The sequence below is a fragment of the Zonotrichia leucophrys genome, chromosome 1A, assembly GCF_028769735.1.
Source record: "Zonotrichia leucophrys gambelii isolate GWCS_2022_RI chromosome 1A, RI_Zleu_2.0, whole genome shotgun sequence".
NCBI lineage: Eukaryota > Metazoa > Chordata > Aves > Passeriformes > Passerellidae > Zonotrichia > Zonotrichia leucophrys.
The window spans coordinates 35,709,019-35,723,390 of record NC_088170.1 but is presented as its reverse complement, the minus strand read 5'-3'; the positions used below and the strand labels follow the sequence as shown (position 1 = coordinate 35,723,390).

The 14,372-nt window shown below is 42.5% G+C and overlaps 1 protein-coding gene and 1 long non-coding RNA gene across 5 annotated transcripts in view; one reads left to right on the top strand and one right to left on the bottom strand.

The window, feature by feature from the left end:
- Positions 1-7,812, bottom strand: part of CNOT4 (CCR4-NOT transcription complex subunit 4) — a 76,253-nt gene extending 68,441 nt beyond the window's left edge. For 3 of the 4 annotated variants that reach the window (XM_064702168.1, XM_064702166.1, XM_064702169.1), the window contains exon 1: positions 7,490-7,622. The gene's annotated coding sequence lies outside the window, so the exon portion shown is untranslated. Of the gene's footprint in view, positions 1-7,489 lie in introns of all 4 variants that reach the window. The other variant, XM_064702167.1, reaches the window with a different exon arrangement.
- A 62-nt stretch (positions 7,813-7,874) lies between these two features.
- Positions 7,875-12,654, top strand: LOC135442391 (uncharacterized). Its single transcript, XR_010438668.1, has 3 exons — positions 7,875-8,157; positions 9,742-9,938; positions 12,077-12,654. It is a non-coding gene; the product is annotated as an uncharacterized LOC135442391 (long non-coding RNA).
- Positions 12,655-14,372: the final 1,718 nt, after the last annotated feature.

Sequence of the window (14,372 nt, the reverse complement as noted above, 5' to 3'; positions counted from 1 at the left end):
TACTAAAAAACAAAGCTGAGAAAGATCAAGACCTGCATTGAGGGAAGCACCTTTATCCCAGTGAGGAACAGAACACAGAGAACTGCTTGAACATAATCTATATGCTGTGGTAAACATTTTAGAGACAGACACATATAAAGCAATTCCTTAGGGAAAAAAAAGGGGAAAACAATGAGAAATAACAACACCATCTCTCACAAATTTAAGGAGAATATGCAGTATTAGATTTATATAAATTCCTTCTACTGCTACCTCCACTACCTGCATTAACTCAGGCAGGTGAACTTAAGGAGTCATTTGGTACATATGAAGTGTTCAATGAAATCCCAAACAATTTGTCAGACTGTGACAAATATATGCTATAAAAAGCACAAATTCAAGTTGACTGCAAGTACACTTGCCCAACATGTCCTTTAAATGCTGTGATTTTTTTAACATTAAGAGACAGGTCTGAGGTTTTACCAACCAAGAGCAGCTGAATGCAATTCCTTTGGAGAAGCCTAAGCCCATATGAGACACAAACTAATCAAAACCCATAAGAAAATCAAACAACTGCCTTAAGAGTACAAAGAACTGGCTGATAGATTTAAGTTCCTTTAAAACCAGAAGAAACAAAATACAAAATGAAGACATTAAGGATGCCTCAGAAACATTTATGCTGTTGTCAGCTTTGAGAATATGCTCTTTGATATCTGATTTTCTATTTAGTACCTAAGAAAAGTAAAACAAAAACCCAAATAAAACACAGCGCGACACTGAGTCCATCTCCTTCCTTACACTTTCATACACTATGGTATTTTCTAAGTCCATCACAAGTGTCAGGAAAAAACAGTACAATCAAAAGATGCTGCACTGCCCCTCTGTAGGAATTACCTGCACCAGGCTTTCAGAGGGGGCACACACTGAATACAGCAGAAACAGCAGCTGGTACGAAGTAGCTCATTTGCTAAGAGCAGATGAGTACAGCACAGCAAATGCCAAAAGGAACCTGGCTCTCCCTCTCACCTCCTTACACCAAATCACACAAGTTTGAAAACAAATTTTGCTGCACCTTTAGTCAGTAGTTTAATACATACGTGCAAAGAATTAAAAAAAAATACCCTCATGGTCACTGGTATAATTACAAGAGAGAGAATAAACATTTTACTCCAAAAGTGCCTGTTTTCTGACTCTTCACTTTACTTATGCTCTATACAACTGTGCTCAAAGAATAAAAGCCATGTGCCACTGCAGGCTTCCTTATAAAGATGGCTGTATAGTGTTCTCTTTTTAGACACTGAAGTCAAAAGCAAATAGCTGGTTTCCCAGGAAAAGATACTACAGAACCAATTCTAAGCAGTTTCTGCCCAAGGTATGGTGTTTTCTTCTGACTGTCAGAGTCACATGGTCACACAACACAGCTGGCTCTCACCAAGTTTCACTGTGCTGTGTATGTATACCATAGTAACCAGAGGAATAGTTCTCATACAAGTTATGCCCCTGCCCCACCTCCAGAGAATCACAAGCCTCAAGTTAAATCAGAATGAGAGCATGAGCATAAAAATTTAGGAAATTAATGTCTCTAAAAGGGCTCAGTGAAAGGAGGGAGCCATTACACTGGTGAAAACACGAGAATGGACATACCTTGAAGCATGCTCACAATTATAACTACTACTCAAGACTCAAATGAAACTGTAATCCAGTCAGATAACAATACCCATGTGCAGAAGACAGCCTGATATAAGAGCTGCTATTTCCTTAAACTTCCCAGCTGTTCTTCCATATCTTCAACGTACACTAACGGTTATGGAAAGGAAAACCTGCAATCATCTTCTGGTTTCAGACTTACCACCTATGTCCTAGAACCAGTTTGCCACTAACAGTGAAACCACATTAATATGTTAAATATATGCTTTACTAAATGAAAGGATTAGCAAAGGAGCTTTCAAAGATGGGAGGAAGCTCTAACTTCTCTAACGTGGTTTCTCAGTTATAAATTACTTGACCCTTAACCTAGGATGAAGTTTCATAAAAGGGAAGATTACCTTCTTAGGAAAAGGGATTGAGGCATGCTAAATGATCAACAGAAACACATGCAAGAAGGCTCCTTCAGAGGAGCAGCAGTTACATGATAAATGGCAGTAAGATTAAGTCACTAGACAAATTGGATTAATGCTACTGGGCCTCTCTCAATTCAGACCAATGTGTTTAACAGAACTTCAGGAGTTTAGGAGCCCCCACAGTTCACACTGATTGAAGGAAATGCATTCAAATTCACTACTGGGCATGCTGACCTATAAACACTAATTTTGACCTAGCAAGTTTTGGCCTTTTATTTTTTGCTAGTTTAAGAGCTCTCAAGGGACAGACATTTTATGAATGAGACTAATTCTAGTTCCATTCAATAAAAAAAAAGTCACATGTCATGAAGCAGGAGCTATTCAAAGGCAGGGAATAGTTTCTATTTTTGAATGTCCAACAGCCCAAGGTAATATCTACAGATCACAGAGAAGCTCTAGGTCTTTAACTGACAGGCACAGCTATAGCTACACATACCTATCTTCATTCATTATATCTGGAGAGAAGACAGAGAAAGACAAAAAAGTAGCTGAATACTCTCTCCCCACATCTAGTGATTACTGCTACAGACTTCTTCCCGATCTTGTTTCTCTATAATTCTAGGCTGTAGTAAAAAACCAACTCTGAACAACAGCCACCACATGCGTACCTATCTGGGACATAACCTTCATCAAAACTTCTATCATAAACTCTGCAGGTAGGCAGCTCCAAAGCACATACAAATATAATTACTTCTTCCCAGTCCTCCACTCAAACTGTTCGTTTTTTTTTAGGATGGCAACTTACTATAACATGTAATAAGAGACAGGTTTAGAAATAACAAAACTACTCCACCTGCAAGTACAGTATTTCACACTTGAGGTGTCTTAGCTCATGTATCTTGCAATTTAAAATTAATATACAGTATTCAAGCAGGATCCACATTAAATCCATACTGGTGAAAGAAACTCTAAACCAAAATATAACATGAAGCCTGCTTTCAAATAAATCTCACCTGTTGAATTCAGTGCTTCTGAAAAAAAACCAACCTGAAAAACTGTTAGCAAGTCTACCTATGCAGTGTATTTTATTTTACAAGGGTTAAGTTTGCTACCCTTTTAGTTACTACTTTTGCATATCAAATCTTATCTGGAAGAAAACATTTAAGAACATCCACACCAGGAAAAAATAAATGCCCCTTCTGTTAAGCAAGGAAAAGATTAGGCCTCAGCAGCGTGAAACATAAGCACTCAACCACAAAAAAGGCCTAAAAATGGTCCAAAGTAAAACCTGGGATGAAGCACTGCTTGAAAATCACAGTACACAGGCCTATCACATTTTTGGCCATCCCTACAAAGCTCATGTGATTCTGTTTTGAATTTGAAGAACTCATTAGAAGTGAAGACAGAAGTGTGCTGCCATTTTTGCAGTTTCTGTCACTTCATTTGTTTTGAAAAAAGAAAACAAAAATAAATCAAACCCCAACAACACAAAAACACCACCCCAAATTTCTAGTGCTAATAATTGATTCTTGCAATCAAATACAAAATACTGCAATATCACCTGCCAGCAACAAAAGACTGCTAAGCTGAGAAAGGAAAATAATCAAAGCCCAAAAGGGGCTCAGACAGTACAAGAGCCTGCACTACAACAAGTGACCCTCCATCTCTCAACCAAGATATGCAGAAGTACAATTACTTTACATCCCATTTTGTAGTCAGTTGAAACCCACTTCATATTAGGCACCTATTGCTCTCAAGACAACAGTGAGATAGAAGAAACAGATGCTGGGATCACAGTATGTTAGAAAGCTACAGATGAAGTTTTCCATTCTTCCCTTGCAAGAGAACAGAACTGGATCAAAATCAGACAGCACTGATCAGAGAAAATGCCTTAAAAAAGATCCAAGCTCCCTTTCCACCAAGTTCAGCAGCATGTTTGCTTGATCTCTACATCCACCTTTATTTTTAACTCAGTGACTAAAGGATTAAAAAATCTCCCTTATGCTGATCCCAACCTATTTTTCCCCAATTTGAAAACCAGCAACAGATGAAATACCTCAGTAAAAATACACTAACAACTGATTAACCATCATGAAATCAACACTAACATATTCTGCTCCAGAAAAAAAACATAGCTTTCAGGATAGACAGAAAAGGATGAGAAGTGTCATTTCCTTGGCCTGTATTTGTCTTGATAGCTCTGGATGCAGGCTTCCTCAAGTTGTTAAAGCACATGCCTGAGATTTATGAATACCTTATTTTGCACATCCATGGTTAGAAAACACTTGCCAGCTCCATTTAAATGATGATGGATTCCTACTGGAAATACCTTGAAGTTGTCAAGTTCCCAGAACAGCCAAGTGGAAGGAAAGAAAATAAAACATATCACCACAAAACTTCCTGATTTTAGTACTATGTGGATATCACTAGTTTAAACACTAATTCTTCCCTTTGAGCTGATGCAGCCAGTCTAATAACACCTAACCAGAAGCCAAAACCATGTAGCCTGAATACTCACTGAATCTGTACAATCTTGAATACAATTTTGAAGTAAGGAGATGATGAAGATTCCTTTTTCAAACTCAGACAAGAAATATGCCATCTGACAAAACCAAGCACGCCAAAGTTTCTGGCATGACAGAAAAACCCCAGTCTGGTAAAAACATGCACCTAACTGCTCCAAACAGTCTAATGCATGCTTTTACTTAGATATGTTATATTCATATTTCCTGCTAGACACTTGCACTGCCCTCCCAATTACTTACAGGAAGAACCAGAAGGCCTGAACAGCAGGTCAAGCCATGCCAAACCATTTGCTGCTATACTTAATTTTCCAAGTCTGGAAAGTATTTACAGTTGTTAAAATGTTAACAAATATTAACCAACCTTCTGAAAACAATAAAGTCATAGACTATTCTCCAAGAAACAGAAGAGGGTGGCCCAGAGGGATGGGGACTCTATTTATTCATAAAATTTCATTTCCTCACACTGTTACCATCCAATAAAAAGGGGACTAAACAGGTAGAAAGATACACACTAGGAAAAAAAAAAAAAGAAAGCATGAACATCTTTAAAGAGAAAAAACATTCAAGACATTGAAGCAAGGTAAGTTATGCAGTCTTTCACATATGCACTTACTCAAGGTATCTCAGCAATACAGCATAACTGCAAGTGGGACAAGAGGTGTTTTGTACAACCCAAGGCACTATTCACCGTGTGAAAGTTGAAGAACCCTTGACCCTAGCAATCTTGCTGAGCAAGTAATTTCCTTCCAGCATGTGTTAAGGCCTATAGATCTGCCTCATCTTACCAGAGCAACCAAAGCCCAAGATGCAATCTATTATCAGCCACTTAACAGTTACCTGTGCTTACAGAGTGGTCTATTTCAAATAATCTCATTTATTTCAAAGAGGCAGGTGAGATTTTGAGCAATAGTTGCCAGACTTAAGCCTTCAGGGCCCATATTTAGGATCTTGGTCAGAGCTATTTCAAAAACATTTAGCACACAAAGAATATCCTAGCTTCTATTAACAACAGCCATGAAGGAAAACATGTACTTTTACATAAAGATTATTTTTATTACATACAAAGCCATGTACTTGCATATGCTCTCTCACCAGCCTCTTTGACCCAAGTTTTTTATTTAGTTGGCACTCTAAGGATGGTCTTAAACTTTCTGAAGTACCAAGAAACTAGTAGAGCACTATTCCTGACAGACACTCATCACCTTTTCTCTGCAAAGAGAAAAACTGTTAGGATCCTCCAACACCCTAATTTTAAAAGCAAACGAAGAGGCACCTGAAGAAACACGCAAGTTAAAAGAATACATAATTTTCACTGTACTCCCCCCTTCCAAAACAGTCTTTTCCCCTAAAATGAATTTAGTATGCAATTCAACCAAGTTCAACTGCCAAGCAGTTCTAAACACGTGTTCATCTTGTTTATGAAATGGAAACTCTATTGCTGAATTCCAAAAGCCTAAGGTTCAGCACAGCTGAATCCTAGACCACAAGTTAGATCACTACATTATTACAGAGGTGCTAAGAAACTAGCAGTACATTTGGCTATTTGTAGGCCATCTGAAACTAATTCACCCTCTTGAGTCAAACAGCTGTTTTATTCCCTGCTCTTCATAAGCCTGTATTTTATTTTTTCTCTTTCCTTTTTAAGCAGTGAAAGGGGCTAGAAAAAGTTTCATTCTTCTACATATTCATCTTTCAGTATGTGTGCTCTTCTGTTAGTGCCAGACACCATGTTTACATGAATATGAAGTCAAAGTACAGGGATGTTCGAGTCAAGACATTTCAAAACTAAAACAAAACACAGGCAGTTAAAACACAGCAAGCTAGAAACTTGTACAGGCTCAGTAAACATGTGACTGGCCAGCATTAACTCCTAAAACTTTTGGACAGGAGTAAGCCAACATCTGCAGGTCTAGAATTTCCACAGCTTTAACCAGCTGTGGATTTTGCTCACATTAACATACGCTCTGGAGAGAATTGCTTCTCTTCTGAACAGCATACTTAGTATTACCACACTGACAGAAGCATACAAGCCATGGACAATTAAATCCTCTCTGGTACAGTAACAAAGCATTTTAAGATAATTATCTAGTGTATTTTCCCTCCCCTTTACTGAACATACAAAGGCACCGGCTGCTCACTTTTAAACTGGCAGGTAGAGCTGTAGGACTATCGCTAGAAGCAGGATGAGCACCCATACACAGCCTTGTCATCTGCTTCTGCTAATACACAAAATGGAAAGAGCTTCTAGGATTTTGCAAGCAGGAGACAGAAAGTTACATACCGGTTATTTTACTGACAGACAAATCTCAGGAGGTTGCACGGACTGTCCAAAATAACACCAAAATTAAGAGGCTGCCATTCACCATCTGTTTGCCTCTCCCCCAGGAAAAAAAGTGCCTATCACAAGAAGAAATGGAGCCTGGCTCCAGGGAAGAGGAAGAAGGGGAGAGAGGAAATTTCCACGCAAATTCTAAGTGAATCACGCTGCGATGCCCGCGCCTGGCCGCACCGGCCTGCCCCGGCAAATGCCAGCGGTTCCGGGCCACCGTCCCTCCGCCAGCCCGGCCGGTGGCCCGGCCCGGCCCAAGGGCTTCCCCGCGCCGGAGGGGGGGCGAGGAGGAAATCACTACAGCTTCCTCCGGGCAGCGGCACGGACAGAGCCCCTTCCCCGGTGCCCCCGGGGAGGAGGAGCCGCCCGCTCGCCCCCGCGCCCTCCCCTTACGGCCCGGTGCCCTCGGCGCCCGGCAGCGGCCCGGCGCGTCCTGCCGTCGCCGGGGCTGCACCGGCGGGTGGGCTGCGGCCTGCGCCGTCCCAGCGAAGCCTCGGCGCTCTCGTAGTCAGAGCGGCCCGGCTCCCCCCCGCCTCCTCCTCGTCTCTCCTTCCCTCCTCCTTCCCTCCCCGGCCCGGCCTTCAGCTCGCACTCACCCGCCTTCCTCCTGCCTGCCCGGCCCGCGGTGCGTGTGCGCGGCTCTCCCTCTCAGGCTGCCCAGCGCGGCGGGGGCGGCCGGGCGGGTGGGTGAGTGAGCGTGCGGGAAAGGAGGCGAGGGGAAAAGGAGGAGAAGGGTGGGGAGGGAAGGAGAGAGGCGGCGAGGAAGGAGAGAAGCGGAGGGGAGAAACCCGCAGCGGCGCTCCTGGGGCGAGACGTGTGGCGGCAGCCGGTCGGGCGCTCGGGCGGCTGCTCCGACGACCTTTACGCGAGGGACGGGCGATCTCCGAGCTCGGGGCGCTCCGCTGCCAGCCCGGCCACCATCTTACATTGGGGAGACTTGCCCCGGACGCCGCCCCCGCTGCGCGTGCGCTGCCGGCAGTGGGCGGGGAGCGGCGCGGGAGGGGGGACGGGGCGCGACGGCAGCGGCCGCGACGCCGCGGGGCATGACGGGACTTGTAGGCGGCGGCGGCCCGGGCAGCGCGGGAGGAGGCGGAGGCGGCCCCAGCTGGAGCCGGAGCCGGGTCCTCTTCTGCCAGGCCGGGGATCCGGAGCTCTCCGCCGGCCAGGGCCGTTCCACCGCCCTGCTCCGGGGAGTCCCCGTCCGTAAAGTCCCTGCAACTTCAGCCACCTGTTGCCGGACAGTGAACCGCGCGATTTGCAAGCAGTGGGTTGATTTCTTAAAAAAATATTTTTTTTCTTGTCATTAGTGTTGCTTTGGGGTTTTTCCCCCTGGCGGGTCGAAGCGATCCCCATCGGACTTTGCCGGTTGCTGGCTACAACGTTGGGGCTGTGCTGTGCAGTGCTCTGCAGGGAGCGCCCGGGGCGGCTGGCCGCGGCTCGGTCGCTCGGGGCTGTCAGCGGCTCGCTCGGTCACGGCTGGCCGCGGCTTGGTCACTCCGGGCTGCCCGCGGCTCGGTCGGGGCTGGCCGTGGCTCTGTCGCTCCGGGCTGGCCACGGTCCCCGCGAAGCCGCCGTGGCAGCTCCGCCTCACGGCGCCCGGGCCCTCGGCCGCCGGCATCGCGGGACTGCGCCCTGCCACCGCCACAGCCGGTCGGGCCAACGCCTCCCGCCTCACCCTCCTCTCCCTTTATTCTCACTTCTTATTTTGAAGAAACTCAGAGAAACTGTATTGCTTCCATCCCCTCTTTCTACCACAGACACGCTGTGCCATGGACCTGTTCACATTGCACTCATATCCCTCTCTTTTTCCTGTGATCCCCGGTGCTGCACGAAAGACACCTCAGCTGACAGAGCGCTTTTACTCATCGCCTTTACAGCTCTCTTGTGGCTTTCCTGGCCTGGCATCCTTAGCTCTCCGGGCAGCCAGCCTCATCCTGGGTGTTTAATTATCAGTTATCTCCAGTGCACAAACTATTAATACTTTTGCCATGATAATATTCACCTGAGAATTTGACTTATTTCAGCAGTTGATAGGACAAAGAGTTGTTCATCACCGAATGCACTGGCATAACAATTACATTTAAGGGCATGGGTTTTTTTCTCCTTTACTTTTGTTTCTTAGTTTGAAGTATTGTACTAGTACAGCTTTGTACGATATGCCTCTGTTCAGCTAACAGTGGAACTTGTGTTGACATAGCTTATCTCCTTTCTAAAACAGGTTAATGTTACCTTGTGCATATTAAATTTTAGACTGATATACATATGTCCCCCACAGGAAAGCTCTACAAATTAACTTTACTACTTCTTGCTGTCGGCAAACCTAGGTCTGCATAAAAAGATATGCTGTTCTCAGCAGTAGTCTTGACAGGTGAACTCACCTGTCACACTCATACATGTGAGAAATCCTGTTCTCTGCATATATCTTAGAGTGTAACATATACTTAATATACCAATGGAAAAGTAACTAGTTACTGTATATAAATCAAATTCAGGTGAATGTATGTATATAGCAATGTATTTCTCAAAAACTTTATTATTTCATATTTTCCTATTAACTGATATATAAACCCTTAGGTTCCAGAAGAACCCATTATGTAAGTAACTTATATAAGTGATGTGATTGTTGACACACCTAATACCCAGCAACATTTCCTGTTGATTAAAAGCAAGTACTCTGACTTGGAAAGAAAGGTTAAAAATAATATAACTAAAACCTGCAATTTTGAATCAGAATTGAGGCTATATATGTTATAGTTTTTTATATATATATAGTTATATATATGTTATTGAGGCTATATATATTATATATGTTAACATTAAGTGAAATCTGTGCTTTCTTTTAATTCAGAATTAAGGAGTCTCTCTCTTAGTAAAAGTCTGTTCAAATCATGTTGCTGAGACCTGCATGAACAGATAGCAGCAGCATCCAGTAATAATGTAGGAAAAAATCTACATGGCTGAAGACTACTCTGACTGATGTCAACAAAAGTTATCCATAGCCCTGCTTCCACCTCTTAGCCCTGCTTCCACCTCTTCTTTAATCTGGTAAGAATAATGCACTAGGCCATCATGTGGCCATGTTAAAGTTTTAAGATGTCCCTAATTACTTTTAAGTAATGGGAATTGCTTTCATAAGGTTACTTAATTGCATTTTGACACCTTATTTGCTTTTGGAAATGTTTGGATTTCCTTTGTTTTGAATGGGTCTGGCAACTCAGCAGGACTGTTTCTAAGAAATCATTTCCATGTTCATGAAGAAAAGCTTTTGGAACACATTTGCTTGGAAATAACCAATATGTACCAGCTAGAGTAAAAATGTCTGTTCATATGATTTATATATTGTGGTTCAGCCCCCAGTTCCCTGACGTTTTTTGCATATGCACTGTCATGCATTGATTCACACCCTGTACTGGGAAAGTGTTCTCCTGGGCAATGATCCACAGTCACTGTCTTGAGGAACAAACATAGGAACCTGCTAGGAATCTGCAGTTTGGTGTGAAGCCAAGCTATTTTCAGGACTCCTCCAGTGTTAAGCCACCACCATTTCAAATGGCTGCCAAGCTGTTTGAAGGAAACGATGGAGGGTCCAGAGAAGGGACTAGAGAAAGACATGATGGTGGGGTACTGATACTGGCAGGAAAGGAGGAGGTGGAGATCAAGTCATTCCATGCCTGGTTGGGATAGAGAGTAGTTATGCTGGGACTTTAGGATGGTAAAGTTGCAAAGCATCTGTACAGATTGCAGTCTGAATATTTAGCAGCAAAGAAATAATACAGCAGCACCTCTACATGTGGACTTTCTGCTCCCTGGGATTGATAATGGTCTACCAGTATGTGCTAGAAATATTTATCACATGTATATTTCACTGTGTTGGTACTGAGGAAATACTCCCTGTTTTATAAAGGTTATTACCCCAAGCTCTGCTGGCAGCAGTGGCTGAATGGGCCTATATTTCAGGCTGAAAATTTGGTTTCATAAATAGAAAAAAAATTTCTTTTTCTCAAGCTTCTGCAAAGCTTTATGAATCACTACAGAAAGTTCTATGTTATAGAATTATATACAATGGTTGATAACAGGTTTTTTGAAAATTCAGCCTTATTTACTGAAACAGAAATAGGAATTCTCTGCAGACTGCAATGAATGTTATTGATGTGTCCACTCCTTTTCTCACTCTTGGAGGTCTAAATATCTTTCTACTTCTCTGACTAATTATGCCTTTTACTTGGCAAATGCACTGGAGAAAGGAACTGCATGACTGTTCTGACTAACTGTAAAATAATAATAAAGGGCTTTGTTGGGAAATTAAGGGCAGGTGGAGGAGCCTTACAAACACTCTGATCAATATTTGCTGCAAGTGGCAGATGTTCACTTGGAAGTCCATGAGAGGAGAAGGAGATCTCTATGCTGCTCAGGAAAACAAGGTGACTGAATTGTCCTGCTCCTAAATGAGAGAATGGAGTGGTGAAAAATTAACATATTATAAAGATAAGGAGAGAGATGTATCTTTGTTATGTTTTTGAATTATCAGGGGAAAATGAGAACCTCAATGGGATGCTACAGCCAATTTTTTTTCATTGCAACCTTATTTATTCAGCATAACTCTTGCATAGCACACCTTATCTGCTAAGTGCACCTATCTTTGCAGAAAGCAGAAATCATTCCTGTTTTCTGGAAAGGGTGTAGTGGGGATCTCCAAGAAGCTCCCACTATTTGTTAACCACAGAGTGCACCTGAAGTAGTGGCGTAACATCCTAATATTCTTCAGAGGACTGGGGGTTTTTTACAATTTACAGCAAATCTTCCTACGTGGTTTTTTCCCTTATCCCAAACTCCTCTGAATTTAGACACTCATGTCCAAGTTAACACAAGTTGTCATAAATATCCTTCCAGCTCTTTTTTTGCTTTCTGGTTCCTGTGCTGAAATCCATTCATAGAATACTTGAACTTCTCTTTCCTATCCTCTTCCTTTTTGAAGTATTTGTGAGAGATAAATTGCAGTTATTTGTTATTTCTGCACTGAACTCAGTGCCAATGATCATCGGTTTCATTTTTTAATCAATTTTGGAATGCCATTCCCATCTGTTTTTCCAGTTTGGGCTTCCCTAGGAAGTGGTTGTTCTCAGCAAACCCCATAGTGTGTAAAAAATAAGAAGCCTTTCTCTCTCTGCATCTCTTTTCTGTAGAAATACTGTGCTCCTCTTGGAATGGGAAGGCGAGAAGAAGATGCTGGGCTAAAGAGAGAGATATTTTCCTGTTATTGAATAGTAACAGGGCTTGAGTTTGCAGTTTTATGTGCACCTCTGTAGCAATGTTACCTTGAATATGTTTCCAAGAGCTGAGAAGAAGTCTTAGAGCAAAAGGCAATGGATAAATCAGAAGGATGTGCAGCATTGCATAGAAGGGTACTGAAGTACATTCAACTGCAGAAGTGAGAGAGACCATACATATGAGAAACCAAGAGGGCTGCACTGCTTTAATTGTGCATAAAAATGGAGCAGTCTTTGCCCTAAGATCTCCTGCAACACATGCAGGTCAGCATCATGTGCACCAGAAGGGAACAGACTGTAAAGCAATTGGCCTGAATTCAAGAATTTTATATTGCTGAAGGTTTGATTACAAGTGTTTTATAATCTCAGCATTTTGAAATGTTTAATTTTGGTAATTCATATTATAAAATGTGAAAGGAAGCTAAAGAATGCTGAACAAATTATAAGCCAAAGTGTATTTGCTATTGCTTATTTTTTCTGCATTTGATGTTGCAATAAATATGCCTGCCCTGCAATCTGTATTCCTTTTAACTCATGGGATGCTGCCTATGAGAGTTTTTTGAGTGGCAGGAAGAGCAGCAGTGAGCCCAGATGTGTGGCAAGCAGCACAAGGCAGGAACACAAGACTGGGATCTTGTTTGTGGAGCACCATGGTGGCCACAGCAGAGAGGGTGGCTCTAGACAGATGGAAACAGGCTCATGGTTCATTCAGCTCATTTTCCCCTGCCAGTGATGGCATCTGGATACCACCTGGCTTAGAGCTCAGTTGCAGAGCTGTGACATAATACAGGACGTGATAGGAATACTTCCCTCAGCAGCATTTTCAGGCTAACCACCTTTCTGGATTTCAAACAGCTTTTTTGTAACCTCAATCTTTGTATTTCAGTTCAGTGGTGTGGAAACAATATTAGGCCTACTACTCCATGTTTGAAGTGACATCATTTGATAGCTGTGGTAAGTCACCTTGGTCTGTTACAATAGAGAGGTTCAACAGTTGACTTCCCATGGATAAATCTTTCACAGCTTATCCTATTCTGGCCCATTAGAAGTCCTGGAGGTCCTGTTCACATCCCTTCAGTTCTTGCAGAAAAGTCAGCATTACTTTGCTTTATGGCAGAACTGGTCCATTTCTCAGGAATGTCCCTCTCTTGCATTCAGTTTGACCAACAGTCACAAATATTTTAATATTTGAGGCAGTGCCATAAAGTTTGGACTGGATGTGCTGATAGACATAACCCATGAGACAATATCAAGGAAGGAAAGAGGTGGTACTCAAAAAGAAGCATGCATCTGGAGGAACACACATATACTGGAATTGCAATGGAAGCCATCAGCATTCAGCAGGAGTGATTGGCATACTTGATCCAGATGATCTTGGAACACAAGAGAGCGCTCAGGGGCCAGACACCAAAGAAACCTTATCACATTATGCAATGAGGGAAAATTATTCAAAATGGGCAGAATCCTCTCATAAACTAGATGCAGCTCATAGCTGAGGGCTAGTGAGCCTGGGTTTCATTCATGCGAAAAAAGAAAGTCCAGCCACTTTTAAACAATTGTTACAAATATGCTCAAGCCAACCCATCTGAAATATTTGAAATAACATGCCTGTGTAGACAGGACTTCATTATGTTACATATTATTGTTTTCAGGGAGTCATCACCTGCTCTTTAAAGCAAAACATACATTACAAGACAGAATGATTGCTCATTATTGTCATATTCCTTAATTGCCTTCTATATTAGCGCATTCAAAGGAATGTATTTTTCCTCTTCTGCCCTTCTCTGCCTTCATCCAACAGCACTCAGCATTTTCCACAGAGCTCAAAATTGCTCACATTCTTACAAAAATGCCTCAGCCATATGGGATTTGCTGAGATGAAATAAAAAGTGCATGACTTGAGAAAATGCATTACTTTCTCCTGCATATTGATTCCATGGGTGCTGTATAAACAGGAACTGTCCATTACAAGAACTTCCAGTGACTTTTTCTTGTGTTGGAGCTCATGTTCTGCATAAGCCAGGTGTGACAGGAGCTCACCTGTCAACAAGGTATGACGTTGCCTTAAAGGGTTGGCATGAACTTTGACGCCTGTAAATATATTGCACCAGCCAAGCTCCAGCTGCAACCTTGCAATTTTCCAGACAGATATATTTCCTTCTGCCAAAAGGAATGTGACCTGCTGCAGCTAATTTTATGCTGTATAAATAAT